The sequence below is a fragment of the Ambystoma mexicanum genome, chromosome 6p (genome assembly GCF_040938575.1).
Source record: "Ambystoma mexicanum isolate Mex_15411 chromosome 6p, UKY_AmexF1_1, whole genome shotgun sequence".
Classification (NCBI taxonomy): Eukaryota; Metazoa; Chordata; class Amphibia; order Caudata; family Ambystomatidae; genus Ambystoma; species Ambystoma mexicanum.
This window is the reverse complement of record NC_090935.1, coordinates 637,551,948-637,571,517: the sequence shown is the minus strand read 5'-3', so window position 1 is coordinate 637,571,517 and position 19,570 is coordinate 637,551,948. Positions and strand designations below refer to the sequence as shown.

Here is a 19,570-nt window from a genome sequence, read left to right as displayed (position 1 = left end):
TGCAAGCAGGACAGGTGCCAGAGCAGGCCAGAGCTCAAGACCCTCCTCTTCAAGGAATGGCTCCTCCCTAATACTCAGCCCCAATCACCGTCCACTCCCCCACCCAACCTCAGACTAGGCGGTCTGCTTCCACCTGTTCTCTCCCCTAGTTGCTTATAGATTCCCCTGCTGCCAAACGGCTGACCCTCACTCTCCCCCGCTGTTAGCTCCCTGCTCACTTGTATTTCTGCTTTCCTCAGCGTAAAATGCTCCACTTCTATCCGAAACTAAGTCTGCACTCAATAAATACCATTATTATTATTGTCTGATTTTTCATACTGTGCCTGCTCACCAGGGTAGTAGTCTCCAAACACATAAACCGTGTCCGAGTTTATGGATGTCCTGCCCAGGTACAGCAGGGCATGAGAAGGTGGTTAAGTGGGTGATAGATAGTAAATAACGTTTAACGCATCCAGCAATGAGCAGAAACCACACAATAAGGCGACTCTTCACTGGCATATTTTCAGATTCTGCATGTGCACTGAATTTTAGGAATATGTCAGAGACATGGAACAGATGTGTAACCCAGTCTTATAAATAAAAAAGATGCGTCACAAAAACATGTGCTAATGTTTTGCTGGATAAAGACCAGAAGACGAAACCATTAGTTTACTGCTGTGGTTCACTATTGCCAGTAACCTGTGGCATGTTAAAATAACTGGTTGTCTTAAAAGGAAAGATTTGTATTTTGTATTTGTATTTATTTGTTTATATAGCACTTTCATCCAAAGCACTTTACATTATAACAACATAATATATAGAACATTATAACAGTAGAAGCAATAAACAATCATGAATCAAACCAATAAAAACAGTAGGTAGAGCAATTAATCTGTGGGGGAATAGGGAAGGGGAAGGGGTTTAAGGGCGAAAATGAGGCAGGATAAGGGGAAGGGGGAGGGCAGTGAGGATCATAGGGAAGATTCAAGGGATGGGGAGAGAAAGAGGTGGGGTAGGATTCATGGTGGGGAATGGAGAAGGAGAGATTTCAGGGAAGTGCAGAAGGAGGTAAAGGTAGGTATAGAGCGGATTGAGAGAGGTAAGGAGTTCCAGTCGAGGGGGCAAGGGAGCGGAAGCGGGAGGAGGCACATGGGGGAGGAGGGATGGTGAGAAGGAAGTGATCAGCTGAACGAAGGGAGCGGGAAGGAGTATAGAAAAAGAAGAGAGAGGAGAGATAAGGGGGAGCTAGATCGTGGAGGGATTTAAAGATTAGGCAGAGGAAATGAAATTTAAGTTGGGAGTGAAAGGGAAGCCAGCCAAGGAAGGTGAGTGAAGAAGAAATGGAGTCATGCGGGGCAAGGAGACAGAGGGTACAGCCGAATGTACTTTTTTCCAAACTATGTAGTCACCTGAACAACAAAAACAATTTTCAGAGGAACATGGAAGGAGAGAGAGAAGTGATGAACAGGTGATGTGCTAAATCAGAAAATGCATCCCATAGAGGTGGAATTCTAGTAGGCCGTGCACAGGTGCCTCCTGTATGATACTGGGATAGGCCCAGTTTATTCCAGGCATATAAATAAGACAGTAGCAGATTACTTACCAGTACCCTGAAGGAAGAGATAGAAATCTAAAATACACCAGATGAAGTAATTGTGTCGCAAATGCCAGCATCCTGGTGTTGCAAACTTCTAAAAATAATACTGCAAGACATTAGAATGCGTCCAAAGTTGTTAAATTGCTCGACCCGAACCTTCCCAAGTACTGAAAACATTGGGAATTTGAAAAACACATGTGTCCTTTTTGTGTACACATTGAAACATTGAAGATTATTTTTTATTAAGCGTTTGCAAAAACAATTAATTGGGTTGTTCTGCAGACATAGGGCTTCATTACGACCCTGGCACTCCCGTAATGAAGGGGGCAGGTACGGGACCGGCCCCCTTCATTACGGGAGCGCCTATTACAAGGTTCCCTTTGCGGGACCCGGATCAGACGTCTGGTAAAACCAGACGTCTTTTCCGTGTCCCGCAAGCGGAAGAGGGAGGTAACAACGGGACACTTGTAACGTGCCCGTTGTTACCTCCCTCCCCATTCCCATTGAGCCATATGGGGGCTCAAATGGGAATGGGGAATGGTTCCTGCAAGGAGGATTTACCGGGTCCTCCTATGTCGGAATGACCCGTAAGTCCCCATTGCAGGAACCCGGTAATGGAGCCCGGTTTGGAGGCAGCCATGGAGCTAATAGCTAACAGCTCCATGGCTGCCTCCAAACTCGTAATGAGGCCCATAGTAGGCTTCCCGGGAGAAGGAACAATGTTAATTTTTAAGGGTATGGCACACACAAAAAAGCTTATTATTATTATTATTATTATTATTATTATTATTATTATTATTATTATTATTATTATGTATAGAACTAGAAACTAGATCCCACGATCTTATCATTTAATCAGGTTGCTTCGAATACGGCCTTTAAGCGCTTGAATAGCACTGCAGACTTTTAGGAGCCAGCGGTGTACTGAACATCAGCTCTCGGTGCCAGGGCTCACTGCGCCCATAACTTGGGAAGTACCCCCATCCATCCTTTTCCTGTGGAACTTCCCCCAGCTGCTACATTTGGTCATCCTCTCTCACTTGTTTGTCTCTCCTAGCACTGCAGTAAGAAGCAGTCTCTTTCCTACCAGCGGCCATGTTTTACTGTGTTGTTATTCCTGTTAGCAGCTTATATTCGATCCGGTTCTACTGCGTAGGCTGCAGGAACACTCTTTCCAGACTTGCACCTGGGCTGTTAGCCAGCTGCTAATCCCCTTACAGGTTGAAACTGCATGGTACACACCTGCTGTTACATCACTTGACATCTAGTTAACGGCCCTTGCTTTTCTTAGGATCATTTTCTTTTTTTTTTTATTGTATATGATTTTGATGCAAACCTTCACAAAAAATGGAATATTTGATTAAATCCATTCTAACTATTTATCATTTTTAAAAGAAAAGAAGGATAAGCAAAACACCTCATTGTATATACCTGTGTCACAATAGTCACATTTCACCCTTAAACCTCTACATACAATTTAAAAACAGTGATATACATTTCAGTGCAAAAGACCTTCACATGGGACTAGTAATGCTCCCTTCAGTTTTTTTTTTACCTGCATCGAGGTCCCACCAATCACGTTCGGATGCCCCCTCTAACAGTTGCCGAATAAGCCTAATGGCTAAAATAGACAAGATGTTATTGGTCCGGTTAAGTATCCTAAACCAGAACTATTCCGCTATCATTGAATTATCTCGGTGAACATATTTCAAAAAGTGCTTTCTCTGAATGGAAGCTACATTAGTGCATTCAATGTATAAATGTCTCAGAGTTTCTATATCACCATTTAAACATCTGAATCTGCACATTCTGGATGGTAGCGGGCACTTCTGTCTCATCCCCATAGTTCCCCAGTGGGGAAAGAATTTAATGTCTCGAGAGGATAGCTCAGGGGCAACGTGCTCGTCTTGGAAGCAAGACGACATGGAGCACAACAGGTTCCAACCCCGGGTTGTCGCTTAGAAACCTCTGAGTATTAAGCGCGTTATAATTGACCTATCATATCATAACCACATAAAGACAGTTTAGTTTAGTTTATTATTTATATAGCGCACCGCTAGACCCTGGGGCATCCAGGCGCATAATGCCAATGCATTATATGACCCTCTTTCAAAAGCACCTTTATTCGACGTCAGTCTTTAGGCAACATATGCATAAAATATAACATAATAATGAATGTTACATCCTAGTAAAACAATTTGATACTTTAAAATCAGTACGACATATGTTTGTAAAAACAATAAAATAAATATAAAGACCGAGCCCTCAATTTACAGTAATAGAATGCTTCATACAACCTTACTCCTTCTGTACCTAGGGGAAAAACAACTACTTGAGATTTTTAAATATTCAGCCATGATGGGTAAGGTGGTTTCAACCAAATTACCCATGTCTAAAGCATGGTCATATTACAGTCTAATTCATTAGGGTTAGATGACGCATATCTATCACAACGCCCCACTTTCGGGTGTTTTTAACTATCTAAGTTAAAAAAACGAATTCCGAAAAGCCCGAGTTTCAAAATTGCAAAGCTGACGTGGTCGCATTTTGAAACTCGAGCTTTTGGGATTCTGTTCTTTTGCCCCCGCTGTGCATTTAATGTATGCGGGGGGCACCTCCGCAGCCCCTGAAGCTCATAATGCTGGACTAGGTGTGCAGGGGACACCCCTGTAGCCCCCGCTCACCTAGTCCGTCATTTTGGGATTCGCCATTTTCAACTATTCCGAATGCACAAAAATCATGCGTTAAGCATTCTTATTACATTATTTTGGGGTAATACCATTTTTAACATCTTAATCCTGTAGAGCCAAGCATTGTGGATGTATTTGATCACAAATGCACAACATTCATATCAGATGTAGATTTACAATAGTCCATTGCTTCCAAAGTAGAGCGACTGTGTGTAGACTTAAGAATTGGTTTCCGGTAAATGACTCTCAGGGCTTTCAAGCTGTCACAAAGTAGCATAAAATGGACTACTGTCTCCTCATCCCTTCCACAGAGTGGGCTGATGCCTGAATCAAGACTCCCGTGACCTAGTGAATGGAGCTCCCTAAACGTGCTCATCATGGACACCAGATAGAGTGCCCGTGCATATGGTGGAGTCATGAAATCAAGGTACCTCTCAAATCCATATTCTGTTTTGGTTGCGAGGTATCCTGCTCCTAACCCCACTCTGTGGGCCTCATTCCGAGTGTGGCGGTAAGGGGTTAACGGCACCGGTAAGGATGCCAGTGCCGTTAACCCCCTACTGCCGCATTCTGAGGTCCCTTAGCGGGTCCCGCTAAGGTACCAAGGAGCTAATAACGGACCCGCTATTTGCGGGCCCGTTATTAGCTCCTTCCCCATTCCCATTGAGCCTTATGGGGGCTCGAATGAGACTAGGGAATGGTTTTTGGAATGGGGACTTACCGGGTCCCCAAAGGTCGGAATGTCCCGGTAAGTCCCCATTCCGACACCACGGACCCGGACACGGGTTTGGAGGCAGCCATGGGGCTATTAGCACCATGGCTACTTCCAAACACGTAATGACCCCCTATGACTTGCTGCTTTCTAATTCCCTCAATTGTGGATTTCTTTATTGGAGGATGAGTTGACCCATAGGCTACTCTCGTCCAGAACAAGGAGAGTTCTCTTCACATGTTCTAACCAAGGCAGTGATTGCCCCTCCCTCCAGTTCCATAAAATGGATTCACATCTCCTAATATCTTGCAAGGCCTGGGGTACTCCACAGTCTAATCCACTACATCACCAGCCTCATGATGGATAATATGTCTGTCTATATATGAGTTAATGCTTTCGGATAGCCCTGCAGCAGCATAAGTATATTTTTGAGGAATTTATGTTCTGCTGTTAATAGGCCATTTACATTTACATAACCCCAAAGTTCTGCACCATACAAGGCTGATATTTATTGCAGTTCTTTGTCAATTTCAAGTGCTGGAGAGACTGCACCCCTACCATGCCTGTTAACAAAGTTTCTAACCGCTCCACTGTACTTTTCCAGATTCTTACGGGCTTTGTCTACGTGGTGGTCAGTCCAGTAGCCACTCTCTTCAAATCTATCCCTAAAATAATCATAAAAAAGGGACTTGCTCCAGCCTGCAGCCATCTACACTGATTGCTAATTCTTGTCGTTTGGTGAATCTGGGACTGAAGACCAGGGTCTTTGTTTTTCCTATGTTTACCGATCCAGCTCCTTGCATTTGCCCAAGAAGCATTCCTTATTGGATTTAAAGCCCATAGGGGAAGTAGACAAGAGAACTGTATCGTTTGCAAAGAAAAATGCAGGGTATCTATCGTTACCCATTTTTGGAGGATATAAGCAATTTAACAACAGTTGCAAAATAACTTCATCAACATAGAAACAAAATAAAAGCAGAGCGAGGACGCAGAACCATGGCGTACCACCGCCTCATTATCAGAATACAGAGCCTGAGCTATAGATACCAGGAGGGTGCTTTCCTCTTAAGAACCTGCCATAATAGCCTCATCGAACGCTGTCTGGAGATCGACAAAGATAGCATACAATTTAACTTTCCTTAACATTATATATTTCTGAACTAGGAGAAACAGTCCAGAGTGCTTTTAACCTTGGAAAGCCAGCTCGTAGGTTGTTAATAACCCCTTTGACGTCTGCCCACTCTTGCAGGTGTTTCATGACGGCCTTGGTGAATATGTTTCCTGAGTCGTCCAATAGAGATACTGGGAGGTATTTGCGTGGATGGTCCCTTCCTCCTTTTCTATATACTGGAACGATGTCCACGTTGTGCAATGATACGGGTACAGTATTTTGATTTATTGTCATATTAAAGAGGCACCACAGAACTGGAGCCAAGATTGAAAGTTCATCTTTATAAAGGTCAGTGGGTATTTTATCAGGTCCGGGTGCCTTTCCTCCTTTTTGGGACTGTAAGGCATCGTACATCTCGCTCAGATTAAGTTGAAAGGCAGTCCTTTGATTATAGCTCTCGTCTTCAAATGTCCCCATGTTAGACCCTGTTTGGAAAATGCTTGTGCCAAGCGTCTGCACTTATACTACAATGGAGTGCTACATCCCCATTGACCTCCTTGCCAGAAACTTCTTTCCAAAAGGTTGTGCTATCGCCCCTCTCAAAGGCTGTAAGGAGGTTGTCCCATTTTGATTTTATGAAAGCGTCTTTCGTTTCCATCCCTAGGCTTTTGTAGGTTGCTCTCCAGGCAAGGAGACGGGGCTTTACCACAGGGGTCCTTGTCTGCCAGGTAAGAAACTATCTTTAGCAGGGCTGCACTACATTCCCCATCATACCATTCCTCTGGTAGGGCTGCATGCTTTCATACCGTAGATGTAGGGTACTTCTAATCAGGTGGGCAAACTGACCCACGACTGCCTGGTCGGAGATCCCCACCATGCTAATGTTTTCAATAAGCTCTATGGTGGCCTCAGACATCCCCGGCTTAGAGTTCAGCTCCTCATCTTTGGCCCATTTCACTTCCGGCGGGCATGTCCAGCCACCGTTATACCCGACACGCCATGATTATCCAGAGAGAGTAGTGCCTGCTCCTCATTGTTTAAAATCAACAGCATAAATATGGATAAGTTATGTATGTCCTGTTCCTTCCTCATGAGCATGTCAAGATATATAGCTGGTCGGTGTCATGATGGAGATGCGTGGCACTTTATTGCATTCTGCTGCCTTATCACCTGGTTTCGGATCCCTTGGTTTCCGGCACTGCAGCCAGATACCATTAATAAGAAGTTATTTTTAGCCTTTCACTCTCCACCCACCTTAACTTGCCATTTTGTTATTTTCGGTTGTGTTACCAGAGGAGGTCGGACAGATATTCTATACTTTTCTCTGAACAAGAAATAAGAAAGTGATTCTGGTGCGTCCAGTCCGAGACAGTTTGCGATGCCAGCAAGCACATTTTTCCTTAAAGTATTGTATAATTACAGGAGATGAAAAACACAGTTTTAATTCTCAGAGCAGACGATCAGAGTCTCAAGAACTAGGGCATTTTTCAACCTGACCACAATCATCCACAAAAACATACCTTGAGACATACCTTGAGACTTGCGTGGTACATTTTACATTCCGTGCATAGAATGTTGTGTCTGACAAGTCCAAAATTGCATTTATTAAGGGTAATCTGATTGGCTATGCTCTAAGTTAGGTGTTGACTTGGCATCTGATGAGTTTGTCCATAACAGTTGCATACTCTTTGTGGCATTTTTATTGCCAGATGTTTGGTTGGCCAGATATGGAGTGACCTGATGAAGAACTCTTGTGCAACTTGCAACAGGAGACAATGAGTATAATTTACTAGGATAAAAACTTTGGCTGGTCAGACCAAGGGGTAGAAAGCACACAATAAAACCTGTTCCATAGACAAGTCATAGGGTTGGTACTTCAAATGAATTTTCTGATTCTGGACTAGAGGAAAGAAAGACAGAAGAAATGGAATTCTGGAAGATAATTCTCTTCGCAAGGACTACTTACAAAGAAGTTAGACCCTGTTTTTATTCTGCACAATCTTCCCAATTGGGAAAAGACTATACTGATTGGTTCAGACCTTCATTCACTTTCTGAAGAAAAGAGCAAACACTGGGGATGGATTGGGTTATATATTTATTTTGGAGACAAAAGCAGCATCTTGTAAGGATTGTGACTTCTTGGGAAATGAGATCAAGAATCTCTGTTGAGGAAAGCGATAATTGGTGGTGACCATTGCCTTCAGTTGGCGATTCAGGACTCAGTATATCAAGTATGCGTGGACATGCAATTTTTTGTGGTATAGGTACTATTTTCTTTTTATCTGAGGTTTGTAATTAGGCCTAACTCCTACATACACTAGAAAACATGTCTAGTCGTTATGGGGTCTTCTTTTTGGAACAATCGTTTTTCTGATGGTGGATATTTGTGTGTTCTTGTCGTACACCATTCTTTTATGTAAAAGTACTTGGTTGTAACAGTGCCTCGATGCCCCGGGTGTTGTGTACTTAATAAATGTAAACATAAATAAACAAATACATATGTATTTTAGAAACCACACTGACACCGCTGAGGCAGCTTCCTAGTACAAAAACCATCTGATTAAATGGCGGTTTTTTTTGTGTTTCGCGAAATTGGTAGTGGTGTTCTATCAATCTCAAAGGAGACAGTAAAGAGTTCCAAAGATAAACGGCATTCACAGAGATACTCTGATCATCATTTCTCATGTATCTAGTATTAGCAACATAGAAAAGATGGGACTCGCCTTTGTGCAAAGCCTGGTAACGTATGTATTTTCTAGATTTCTCCTGCATGAATAGCAGCCGATTCTCATCCGTGCTTTGTGAAGAAGGCAGAGTATCCCAACCTTCTCGCTGCTTTCCAGAGAGAGCTAGTGGGTGCACAATGAGCTAGTGTATTATGATTGTGGCATCAAAGCTTCAGAAGAAACAGGAAGCCAGGATGACACATTATAAACCCTAGCAATCCAACGGATCAAGTATTTGGGTAGGCCAATATCGATGAGTTTGAATAGTCTAGGAGGGACAGCACCCTATCTAGTGTAATCTTGCAATAAAAGTTGAGAAAGGGTAAAATGGTACTTGGCATTCCATGGTCAGGCATGTGTCCAGCAGGACCCCCAGGTTCTCAACCACCAAGTCGGATTGTGAGAATGGGCCAATCTGGGTGGGCCAGATATTAACTGGACATAGCCCTCCTGGATTCCCCACAACCATGGTCTCACTTTTCTAGTGAGTCTGTGACCGCACACAGGCTACACCAAGGCCTCCAATAATAGTCACTTGATGCAAATGACAACTGCAAATGGCTCAGTAGTCCTGCCTCAGCATTGCAAAACCTGTCAGTAAACAGTCCTCTGCGGAAGTACGATTGTGCAAATGATGTGGTGTTCTATTTGGACAAAGTCATAATTTTCAAAGGAGCAGGAGACTTAAAAGGATTATCTGAAGGAGCATTTGTGTAATGAAAGCATCGTTACTCCTAAACCTCTGGTGGGATTTCATTATTTTTCGTACCCTAAAAAAGACATTGCAATTGTGCTCCTATGATAATTGCAGTTGGTTGAATTATATAATTATAGAACATTGTTATTCCTTACATTTGATTATTGTCTTACTGGATTCTGTTCAAGGAGCAACCATTTTTACGAAGTTAGATTTGCGCTGGGCTTTTCACCTTCTGCATGTATGATCTACTGTTTAGTGAAAGAGCAATGTTAGAGCACCATTTGGACCTTATAAATGTTGTGTAGGGCTTTTTGGTAAATGTCTTACCCTGGGTAATTTTCAGACCTTCGAGGATTAAATATAGTTGGTTGTTTTAAGGTATCCGTGATGGTCTATTTAGACGATAGATATCCCACTTTAATATCCTTCGATGTATAAAATTTGACATCATGTACAAGAAGTGTTGGAATTACTTTTTGTGAATCAATTGTCAGCAAAACGTTAAAAACATGTCCGTTGTTTGCCAGTGTCATATAGTATAATAGAGAGTGCTGGGTTCCAAGAGGGAAGGCCTCCCACCTGATGAATACTTATGGGGTCTCTTCCTGTCTTGGACATTTGGCTATTGGTATACTGCATGCCGCTCAGAGCTCTGAGATAGCAACTATTGCTGAATCTTTAACTTTTGGTAGTACCATCGAAAAGATACCTTCAATGCATTCATATTTATCTACAATTAAAACATATTTCCATTTTTCAGGACGATAGCTTAAGGGCAACGTGTTCGCCTTGGAAGCAAGACCACACGGAGCAACACAGGTTCGAATCCCGGGTCTGCGCTTAGAAACCTCTGGGTATTAAGCGCATTATAAATAACCTATCATATCATATCAAAGACATTCACAATGTGTGTGATGCCCATTCAACTTATTTCATCCAAACAGGATTGTGTGCAGTTGAAAAGGATGAATGTTTGTGTCCATCTATTACTTAAATTATTATTTAATGGTTGTTTCTCTCCCTCGTATCTGAAGTGTTTCTTGTCTTCTAAAGACAGAATCCTTCCTTTAACAATAACACCATGTGTACCATCATTCAGTTAATCGATCTGGGTCTGCTGCCATGGTGATTCCTGCCTTGGTGATACTATTCCAACACAACACAACATATTTCGGTCCTCTGTGCTTTTACTAATTGGGTGCCCTTCACGGTTATTGCTCTTGGCAATTCAAAGAAACCAGAGAATGCCTTTATTTCTTGTACTGCCATCTTCACTTCAAAGTGCCTTGATCACTACAACAAGGGAAACCTTATGTAGTTATTGTATTTCTTCTCCACATTTCTGCAGTAAAAGCAAGCATACACATTTAAAGTAAAATAAAGGACCAGACCAACCATCATCACTAGCATAGGAGTACTTGACATGTCACATTCCCTCATCTCCATGAAAATGGTTGAAACATGATAACCAAACCAGAAGCGTAGCATTTAGAGGAAAAGAACCATCATCAGGCCTTTCCTACTTGAACCTCAACATTTGAATTCTGGGAATTGTAGTTCTGCTTGTTTTAATTTTGATAATAAATATGGGCCTACATGCCCAAGCATGTACAACAAAATATGACTTGATCAAAAGCAATTACCAGACAAAGAAGACTCAAATGACAAAAGACCAAAGAACTTCTGCTTTCGACCTTAGCTCATAGTTTATCAGGAGTAAAGCGGCTTCACAAGGCCGTGCCTCCGAGATACTGTTTTTCTGTGTTGCCAGGATTCATTTCTATAAGCAATTCCAGAGGTATTCTTCCAATGTTTTCACGTTTTAACTGGAAACCGGAATACCTAATTATCTTCTAGGTTTTAGCAATGTTACATCAGATCTGTCGTCTAGGCGATACATGCTTCGCTATCCGAGATGCAGCTTCATCTCAGAGAATAACACTACAGACCCTATTGTTGGCTTACCATGCTTTTCTCTTGTGAGGGTTAAAAGGCCTCATGTTTGGATTATGAAGTCGTATCTAATGTCTGTTCGCCTGCGCAAAGAAGTGTGGAGTGTATTGGTTGGATCAAGGGATTACCGGTAACACCCCTAAATATGCACCATGATATTGGTGTTGCTGGGCATAGAAGAGTTAACGCTACTTGGAGCTAGTTTATTATCTTTTTGATGGCCCACTTTGCCCGCTGCCATTGTCAGGTCCTGTCCATTTTCTACCTCAAATAAGTCTTGGTATTAATAGCCAGTTTAGTTAAGACCATAATACAATATATCACACTGAAGCCACAGTATACAATTTATGTGAGAGGGTACTTCTGTTAGAGTTATAGTTATGGTTCCATGTCATTTCATCCCGGGATGTTTTTTCGTGTTTTTTTTACCGTGAATATTTTATTGAAAAAACACATTGAATTTTTTTTAGAATTATTTTTGGGGGGTGTCCCCCCGAAGCCCTGCATTCCCTTTAATTTTTTATCTATTCCCAAACACCCACACCCCCATATACATAATTTTCTTACCCCCCCTAAAAAATTTGATGGGTTTTTTCGTTAAAATATTCACGGTAAAAAAACCCTCGAAAAACATCCCGCAATAAAAGGACGTTGTACCATAGTTATAGTGGAAATATTTTCTTAGATGGCCTGATTATTTATTTATTTTTATATATTGTGTATTCATAATGCGCCTATACAGCAAAAGGTGTTTCAAGGCGCAACAATACAAAAGAGGGGGGGGGGGGACAGGGATGAAACAAAAACAGTCCTACTAGGCCTTGTGTCAAGCGGATCATGCAAGTGTGTTTGTTTCTTATTGTGCAATAGCACTTTAATGGTCTTCTTCCCAACATCATTTTTGGGTCCTGTCTATAAGACTAAAAAGACCATCTCCTCTGCATACCACACACAAACGAATAACCAGATGCAGAGGGTTAACCAATTAATGGGTATCTCCATTGTTTTGTTAATGCTACTCAATCAAATTGGAATGCCCTTCGTTTCAAATGTCTGCTTACCTTAGTTTTAATAGGAACAGCACTAGACCAATCCATGGATCACAAGTCTCCCAAGTATGGTGTGCGACCTTGGGGCTGATCCACCAGGGGAATGGGGTTAGGAAGGATGCAGCAAAAAAAGAGTTTTTACACACTTTATCAGATCACCAGCATTGACAATTTCAGAATCATTTACATAGAGCAATATTATACAAAACCTCACGTACTGATGATTTCCATTGGAATCCATGGCCCAGGATTCTAACATTAACGCTACTAGTGCTTTTTCTCAGTTCTACCCGAGAGTTAGTGTGAGTGCAACAACCTTTTATTGGAAATTGGAAGGTATTTCTATTTTTCCATTGTGAGTGGTCCAGCTTGCACGGGAAATAGCAAAAGTACGTTTTCTGTTTCTTACATGAGCGTGTTTAGTTTAGTTTAGTTTAGTTTCTTTATTTATACCGCGCGCCAAACCCTGAGGTAACTGGGCGCCAGAGACTTAGAGCAGGTTACAACAGATTATAGACATACAAGATAATAACAGTAAGTGCAAATGACCGGGTTACATGGTGGTCGAAGGGCAGACACCAGAAAAAATACAGTGGTGAGATAATGGTTAGTATGTCAGACAGTGGGAGAGTTCTTGTTGGCAAGCAAGGACTTAGTTTTTGCTCTGAAGGTCCAAAAGGATGGTTCTGCTCTAAGGTTCACAGGTATAGCGTTCCATTGCTTGGCAACTAGGACTGGGAAGCTGGAGCCGCCTGCTTTTTTTAAGGAAGATTTGGGGATGGATAAACAGTGAGAATACAATGTTCTGGTTGGTCTGGCTGATATGTTTGTTGAACTTGTCTACCAGGTACTTGGGGGCGTCGTTAGAGAGGCATTTGTGGATGATAACAAGGGATTTAAGGGCGATTTTGTCTCTTACAGGGAGCCAATGGGCCTCTTGTCTGAGGCTGGAGATGTGAGAGTGTCGTGGGATACTCGGAGCCGCTCTGAGGGTGTTATTCTGCAGCACCTGCAATTTGTTCAAATTGCGCTCTGAGATGCAGAGGAACCACGTATTGCAGTAGTCAATTTTTGAGAGCACTAGCGCTCTGGCTAGGGTAATGCAGCTGGAAGGCGAGAGGAAGGATTTGCAGGCATTGATGAGCTTATTTGTGTAAGCCGTGGAGGAAGCTGTGGCATTTACTTGGTTTTTGAGCGAGAGTGTGGAATCCAAATAAACCCCTAAGGTTTTGATTTCTTTGACCACTGTGATTAGGTTACCATCTATGTTGATAGAAGCGTAACAGGGGTCCAGTTTGTTTAGCTGTGGTTGGGAGCTGACGAGAAGGAGCTCAGTTGTCTCGTCGTTGATGTATAAGCCGTGTTCTGCCATCCAGGCTTGGATCTCCAGGTAGAGGTTGTTAATCCGCATGGAGTCCTCTTCATAGCAACCTGATAGGGTGATGAGAACCTGCGTATCGTCAGCATAGTTTGTGTATGTGACACCCAGGTTATCTAGGCGGTCGAACAATAGCTTTGTGAAGATATTGTATAAGGGCAGCGAAACGCACAAACCTTGTGGGATGCCACAGAGGATGGGGATGGGGTTTGGCTGAAGCCCCCGGCAAAAAGACCCAGGCGGTTTGGTTGGCTAGGAAGGATTGGACCCAGGCGGTCGCCTGACTGGAGAATGCAGCTGAAGCCATCAGATGTTCCAAGAGGATCTGGTGGTCAACGAGGTCGAAGGCTGCGAAGAAGTCAAGCAGCAGCAGAATGGCTAGATTGCCTTTGTCCTTTGTCTCGTCCATCTGACTTTTTAAGTCCAGAAGGGTTTGTCTCGGTTCCGTGCCTTGGCCTGAAGCCAGATTGTCTAGGCCCAAAAGGTAATTCTCTTCTAGGTGCTTCTGGATTTCCAAGTAGGCCACTCTGTCTAAGATATTTAGGATGTAGGGGACAGTGATGATTGAACTATAATTAGTGGGGTAGTTAGGGTCTGTTTTTTTTTTTTTTTTAGAAAGGGCATGACCCACTCCTTCTTAAGGCTACTAGGGACTGAGCTCGTTTGGAAGGAGGCGTTAATTAGGGCTGTTATGAAAGGGGCCAGATCATTGGCGCCTTCCAGAATGATGGAGGCTGGGCAGGAGTCCCCTTGGCATCTGGAGGGCTTGAGGCCTTTGATGATGCTTTCCACTTCTTTCGTTGTGACAGGGGCGAAAGAGAAGGAAGGTCAGGTTGGAATTTTAGAAGTGAATGGTAGTGGAGAGTTTGCTTTTTTGGCTCGGCTAGTCTTTTTCTGTTTGATTCTAGATTGTAGCATGGCAATTTTGTCTGCCAAAGCTTTTTGGTTTCTCTCGCACCAGTCTGCATCTTTCACGCAGGTTTCTGTAGTTGGGGAGGGGGACTCGAGTTCCCTGAGGATAATGAAGAGCTCTTTTGTTCTTGATTTAGCATTGTCAATTCTGTTGTCATAGGTCTCTTTTTTGGCCCTGAGGATAGAAGTTTTGTAGGAAGTGGCCGCTACCGTGAATAGTGCTTTGTTGTCCGGGTTAGGTGTTTTCCTCCAGATGGCTAATGCCGCTCGTTTGGCGTTCCGAAGGATTTTAAGCTCAGGAGTAAACCTTTTGTTCAAGTGGGCTGCCGGTTTAGCTTTGGTAAGTTTGATGGGAGCGATTATATCTACTGCTGATTCAAGTGTTTTGTTATAGATGTCAGCAAGTTTATCCACATCTAAGTTGGAATAGATTGCAGGAGCAAGGATATTGTGGATTAGTGGGCGGAGGCTTTGCATAGTGATGTTGCGGTTATTCCTGGAGAGGTTTTGCGGGATAATAGCTTGTAAGGTGTTTGGCTGCACCTTCCCTTGGATGGAGAAGGAGATGACGTGGTGACCAGGCGATTGGTTTGTTTTAAGGATGGAGGTGGAGCAGTTGTGATCCGCCAGCCAATCCAGGGTTCTGCCTTTGTGGTGAGTAGGGGCAGTAACCCTATGCTTGAACCCTGGTTGGGAGATAGGGCCTCATTACGACCCAGGCAGAAACCATGGTGCTAATAGCACCATGGTCCATGCCGGTAACTTACCGACTCCGCCATGGAGAAAGGGGGAATTACCACCCCATTACAAGGTTGGCGGGGTGGTAATTCCCCCTTCCTCCATGGCCCTTCCCCATTCCCATTTTTGCCCCATAGGGCTCAATGGGAATGGGGAAGGTGCTAAGTACGGTACCGCAAATTGCAGTACCGTACTTAGCACCAAGGTCCCTTTGCGGGTCCCTACTTTAACGGCTGGTGTAGACCAGCCATTAAGGTCGGGTCCGGCAAAGGGACCTCGTAATCAGGTGCTAATGGGTTAACGGCGCCGCAGCTTTTTACGGCGCCATTAACCCATTAGCGCCAGGGTCGTAATGAGGCCCATAGTGTTTTCCAGGGATAGCGCATTAGCGTCATTGCGTTCGCCTAGGCCTAGGTTTAAATCCCCAAGTAGGATGATTTGTGATCCTGTCTTGGTGTTATTAGTCAGGATGTCGGATATCTCTTCCTCAAATGAGGAGATGGGGCCTGGTGGCCTATAAATAAGGTGTATAAGAATAGTTTGTGCTGCAGGGAGTTGGAACTTAAACGACAGAAGTTCAGCGGAACGGAAGCTGGACGAGGGGGTCTCTCTGAGGCCAAGGGAGGTTTTGGCAATAATGGCTACTCCTCCTCCTTTGTAGAAATGAAAAAGAGACCTAGGCTATTAGCCTTCTGTGTGGGCTGCACACCTGTGTTACCCAGTAGTTTACTTAGTTGAGGTATGTTCAATTGTAGCTTAACATTAAATAATCACTTGACGCTCTTCTTGATAGTGACAGAAATTCTGTTTATATCTCACTTCAATGTGAGTAATTTTCAGCTTGTTTCAAGGCAAACGTGTTACAAGGATAACAAATTATATGGCCAATGCATTTTCGGATCCTAGATCCTTCATCGGGGCCTTAATTCATCATCTTTACACAGCAAAACAACAGTACACAATACACGTAAATATTTATAAGGGTACCCACGACATAGTGCACACAAACACATGAGAAATAATGGTCAGGAGAGATAAGAGAAAAGCATTAGAGCAAAAAACGGGTATATAAGTGAGTTCAATTCAAGAACATTACAATGTATTGACCTTCGTTTCATGCAGTTGCATAGATTAATCATGCTTGGTTTTGCATGCACTCATGCATGTCACCTCTTTAAATTGTTATCCAATGCGTCATAGGTGCCTAGTTATACAACGTAATTCCATTTAGCTTATTTGAACAATATGTGTTCTGTAGTATGTTATCCCACCGTGCTGTGTTTGCGTGGCGTTATTCTCTTGTTAAATATTAATCAGGACAGTGCTTTGTTACATCGTGACTAGTGTGACTGATGCTCACTGTGATGCCGTGTATTCCCGTGATAAACTGCTCAAGAGCAGGGAATGTCACTAACCATTAGCCGCGTTATAGTCTGCCTCAAAAATAGCGCCCGAAATTATGATCTACAATCAAAGCATGTGATGTGTTAGCTGATGGGTCAAAGGATGACATTGTAGATCACAGCCATAATGGATGGATCCTCACCTCTAAAGCGAGTAATGCGCTCGCTCACTGTCCAGCCGAACGCTGGCATTCGTCTGCGGTGTTCGAAACAGTTATGTGTTGCCTTGGCAACATATATAAACGAGGATATATATGCAAGATGGCCGCTGTCCACGTTAGCGGTTGGCCATCTTTGTGTGGGCAATATCTTAGGCAAGCTATGTGTATCTGTATCAGGACGTAGTGTGCCACATATTATGGAGTGTGCACACGCTGCTTGAGCATATTATGATATATTATAATAGAGTATGAATCGTGTCCATGTCGATTAACAACATGTAAAGGTGCAACTGGAATACAAGAAACGTGTGCAACTGAGGTACAAACGCTGTGTTTATTACTTGTGTCTTAAACTAAGGGTTCCAAAAGTCGTGAGATGATTAGATGGTTAATCATTTCTTTTACAAAGAATAACATCAACGAGGAAAATAACATTAAGAATATTTAAGCACATGCTTCCTAGGCTCTTTCACTGCTGTATTGTGCATCATACAAGTGTTCTCATTTGGTGACTTAGCTGGAGGTAAATACATTTGCTATATCATATTGAAAATGATCCCTTCTGTATGAAATGAACGTCAATAGATTGTAATGTTCTTGAATTGAACTCACTCACCTACCTGTTTTTTGCTCTCATGGTTTTCTCTTATCTCTTGACCATTATTTCTCATGTGTTTGTGTGTATTATGTCGTGGGTACCCTGTATAAATATTTACATGTATTGTGTACTGTTGTTTTGCTGTGTAAGTATGATGAATTAAGGCTCCGATGAAGGATCTAGGATCCGAAATGTATTGGCCATATCATTTGTTAGTCTTGTAACAAGTTTGCCTTGAAACAAGCTGAAAATTACTCACATTGAAGTGAGATATAAGCAGAATTTACTTCACTATCAAGAAGAGCGTCAAGTGATTATTTAATGGCAAGCTACAATTGAACATACCTCAACCAAGTAAACTACCCTTAAGTGGGTAAAACGAGTGCGCCGCCCACATCGAATGTTAATAGCCTATGTCTCTTTTTCATTTCTACAATTGTTTAGGCCCTGCACGGTGGCACTCCACAGTGGACTGCACCCCACAGAAAACTCTGATATTGATATACATCACCTTGCTAAAACGTTAACTAATACTCATTAAGCAAGCAGTGGCCACTGAAGCTCTCTTCTGTTCTTCGATACTCCTCCTGCTTTGCCTGAATCCCTGTCGTTCCTTATATCGAGTAACCCTCTGGGATGGCAAGGGACAGAGCTGGGCCTGCTGCCAGAAATTGAAGGTTGTTAGTGGAGATAAGGTCTAAAATGTCAAGCGCACGGGCGACCAGCGACCGAGCATTGATGAGAGCGCCTCTGATCAGAGGGTGTTCAACTATGCTAATGGGTGTTTTTTGGGTGTTGTTCATGTTGTGCATGGGGCTGGCCTGTGGTTGATTAGGATAAGAGTAAGGGGAGTGTTTTTTGTTGGATGTCCTGGGGGGTAAGAACCGGGAGCCAAGTCTCAGGTTTCTGTCCTTCACTGGACATGGATTCCAAGGTGTGGGAGGTGCAGCAAATCAGCAAATCCATTCTAGTGGCCTGAATGGCTGGCTGAGCATGAGAGTGAGGGTGCACTCATGCTGGAAAAATATTTCTTTTGTATTCAAGCACTAGCAAGCTCACTAATGCGACAAATAGGAGTGCTCTAGAACATGCCTCACCACCTTGCCAAGGACCTGCTCAACCCTTCATGGGCACCAGGGTGTGTTTTGTGGCCTTGCAAGAGATGGTAGACTCTCCTCATTCGCAGGGCTCTTCCTACAAGAACCATAATTCCTCGACCTATCCGACATTTTCAGTCGAATCTGCAAAAGATCTCAAAGTTTTGGAGACCTTTGAGTTTTCCTCTAAATGGTTCCAGCGGGACTAGTTGTGGGCAAGATGCTTGAAAGGTTGAAGGCCAGACTCGCATTTGGTTCTCTCCTTGCGTGGCTCCTCCACCTCTTTGGCACTATGAGATCTTGAACTGAATGAAGATTAATCAGGTTTTCAGGACTGCCACAATGGCTGTGCATAAACATGTTTCAAAGAATTAGAATCCCCCTCCCCTGTCCTTGACGTGTGTACCAAAGACAGCACTTGGTGCAACAATATACAAAACGCACTTCTCAACAAAATAACCACACTGCAATCCAAAATTAACGCCAAACAAAACTCCCTCCACACTCCTACATTCAGCAACTCCCTGCCACCTAAAATAACCACTCCTGACTCCCCGGCGCCATTCAGCTTCACACAGCTCTCTGTTATGGAAGTTGAAAAAATGATCTGCAACTTAAAACCTTCCAACTGCCAAGGGGACGCATGTCCAGCCCAGATCAATAAGGAATCAGCTCATGACCTCGCACCGTATATCACCACGTTTATCAATGCCTCCTTTCAATCGGGAGTGGTCCCCAACAACTTGAAGGATGCATGGGTCATCCC

At 43.1% G+C, this 19,570-nt stretch overlaps 1 protein-coding gene across 4 annotated transcripts in view; it reads left to right on the top strand.

The window, feature by feature from the left end:
• ARHGEF28 (Rho guanine nucleotide exchange factor 28) overlaps positions 1 to 19,570 on the top strand; it is a 1,591,074-nt gene that overhangs the window by 256,114 nt on the left and 1,315,390 nt on the right. The window lies entirely within an intron of this gene.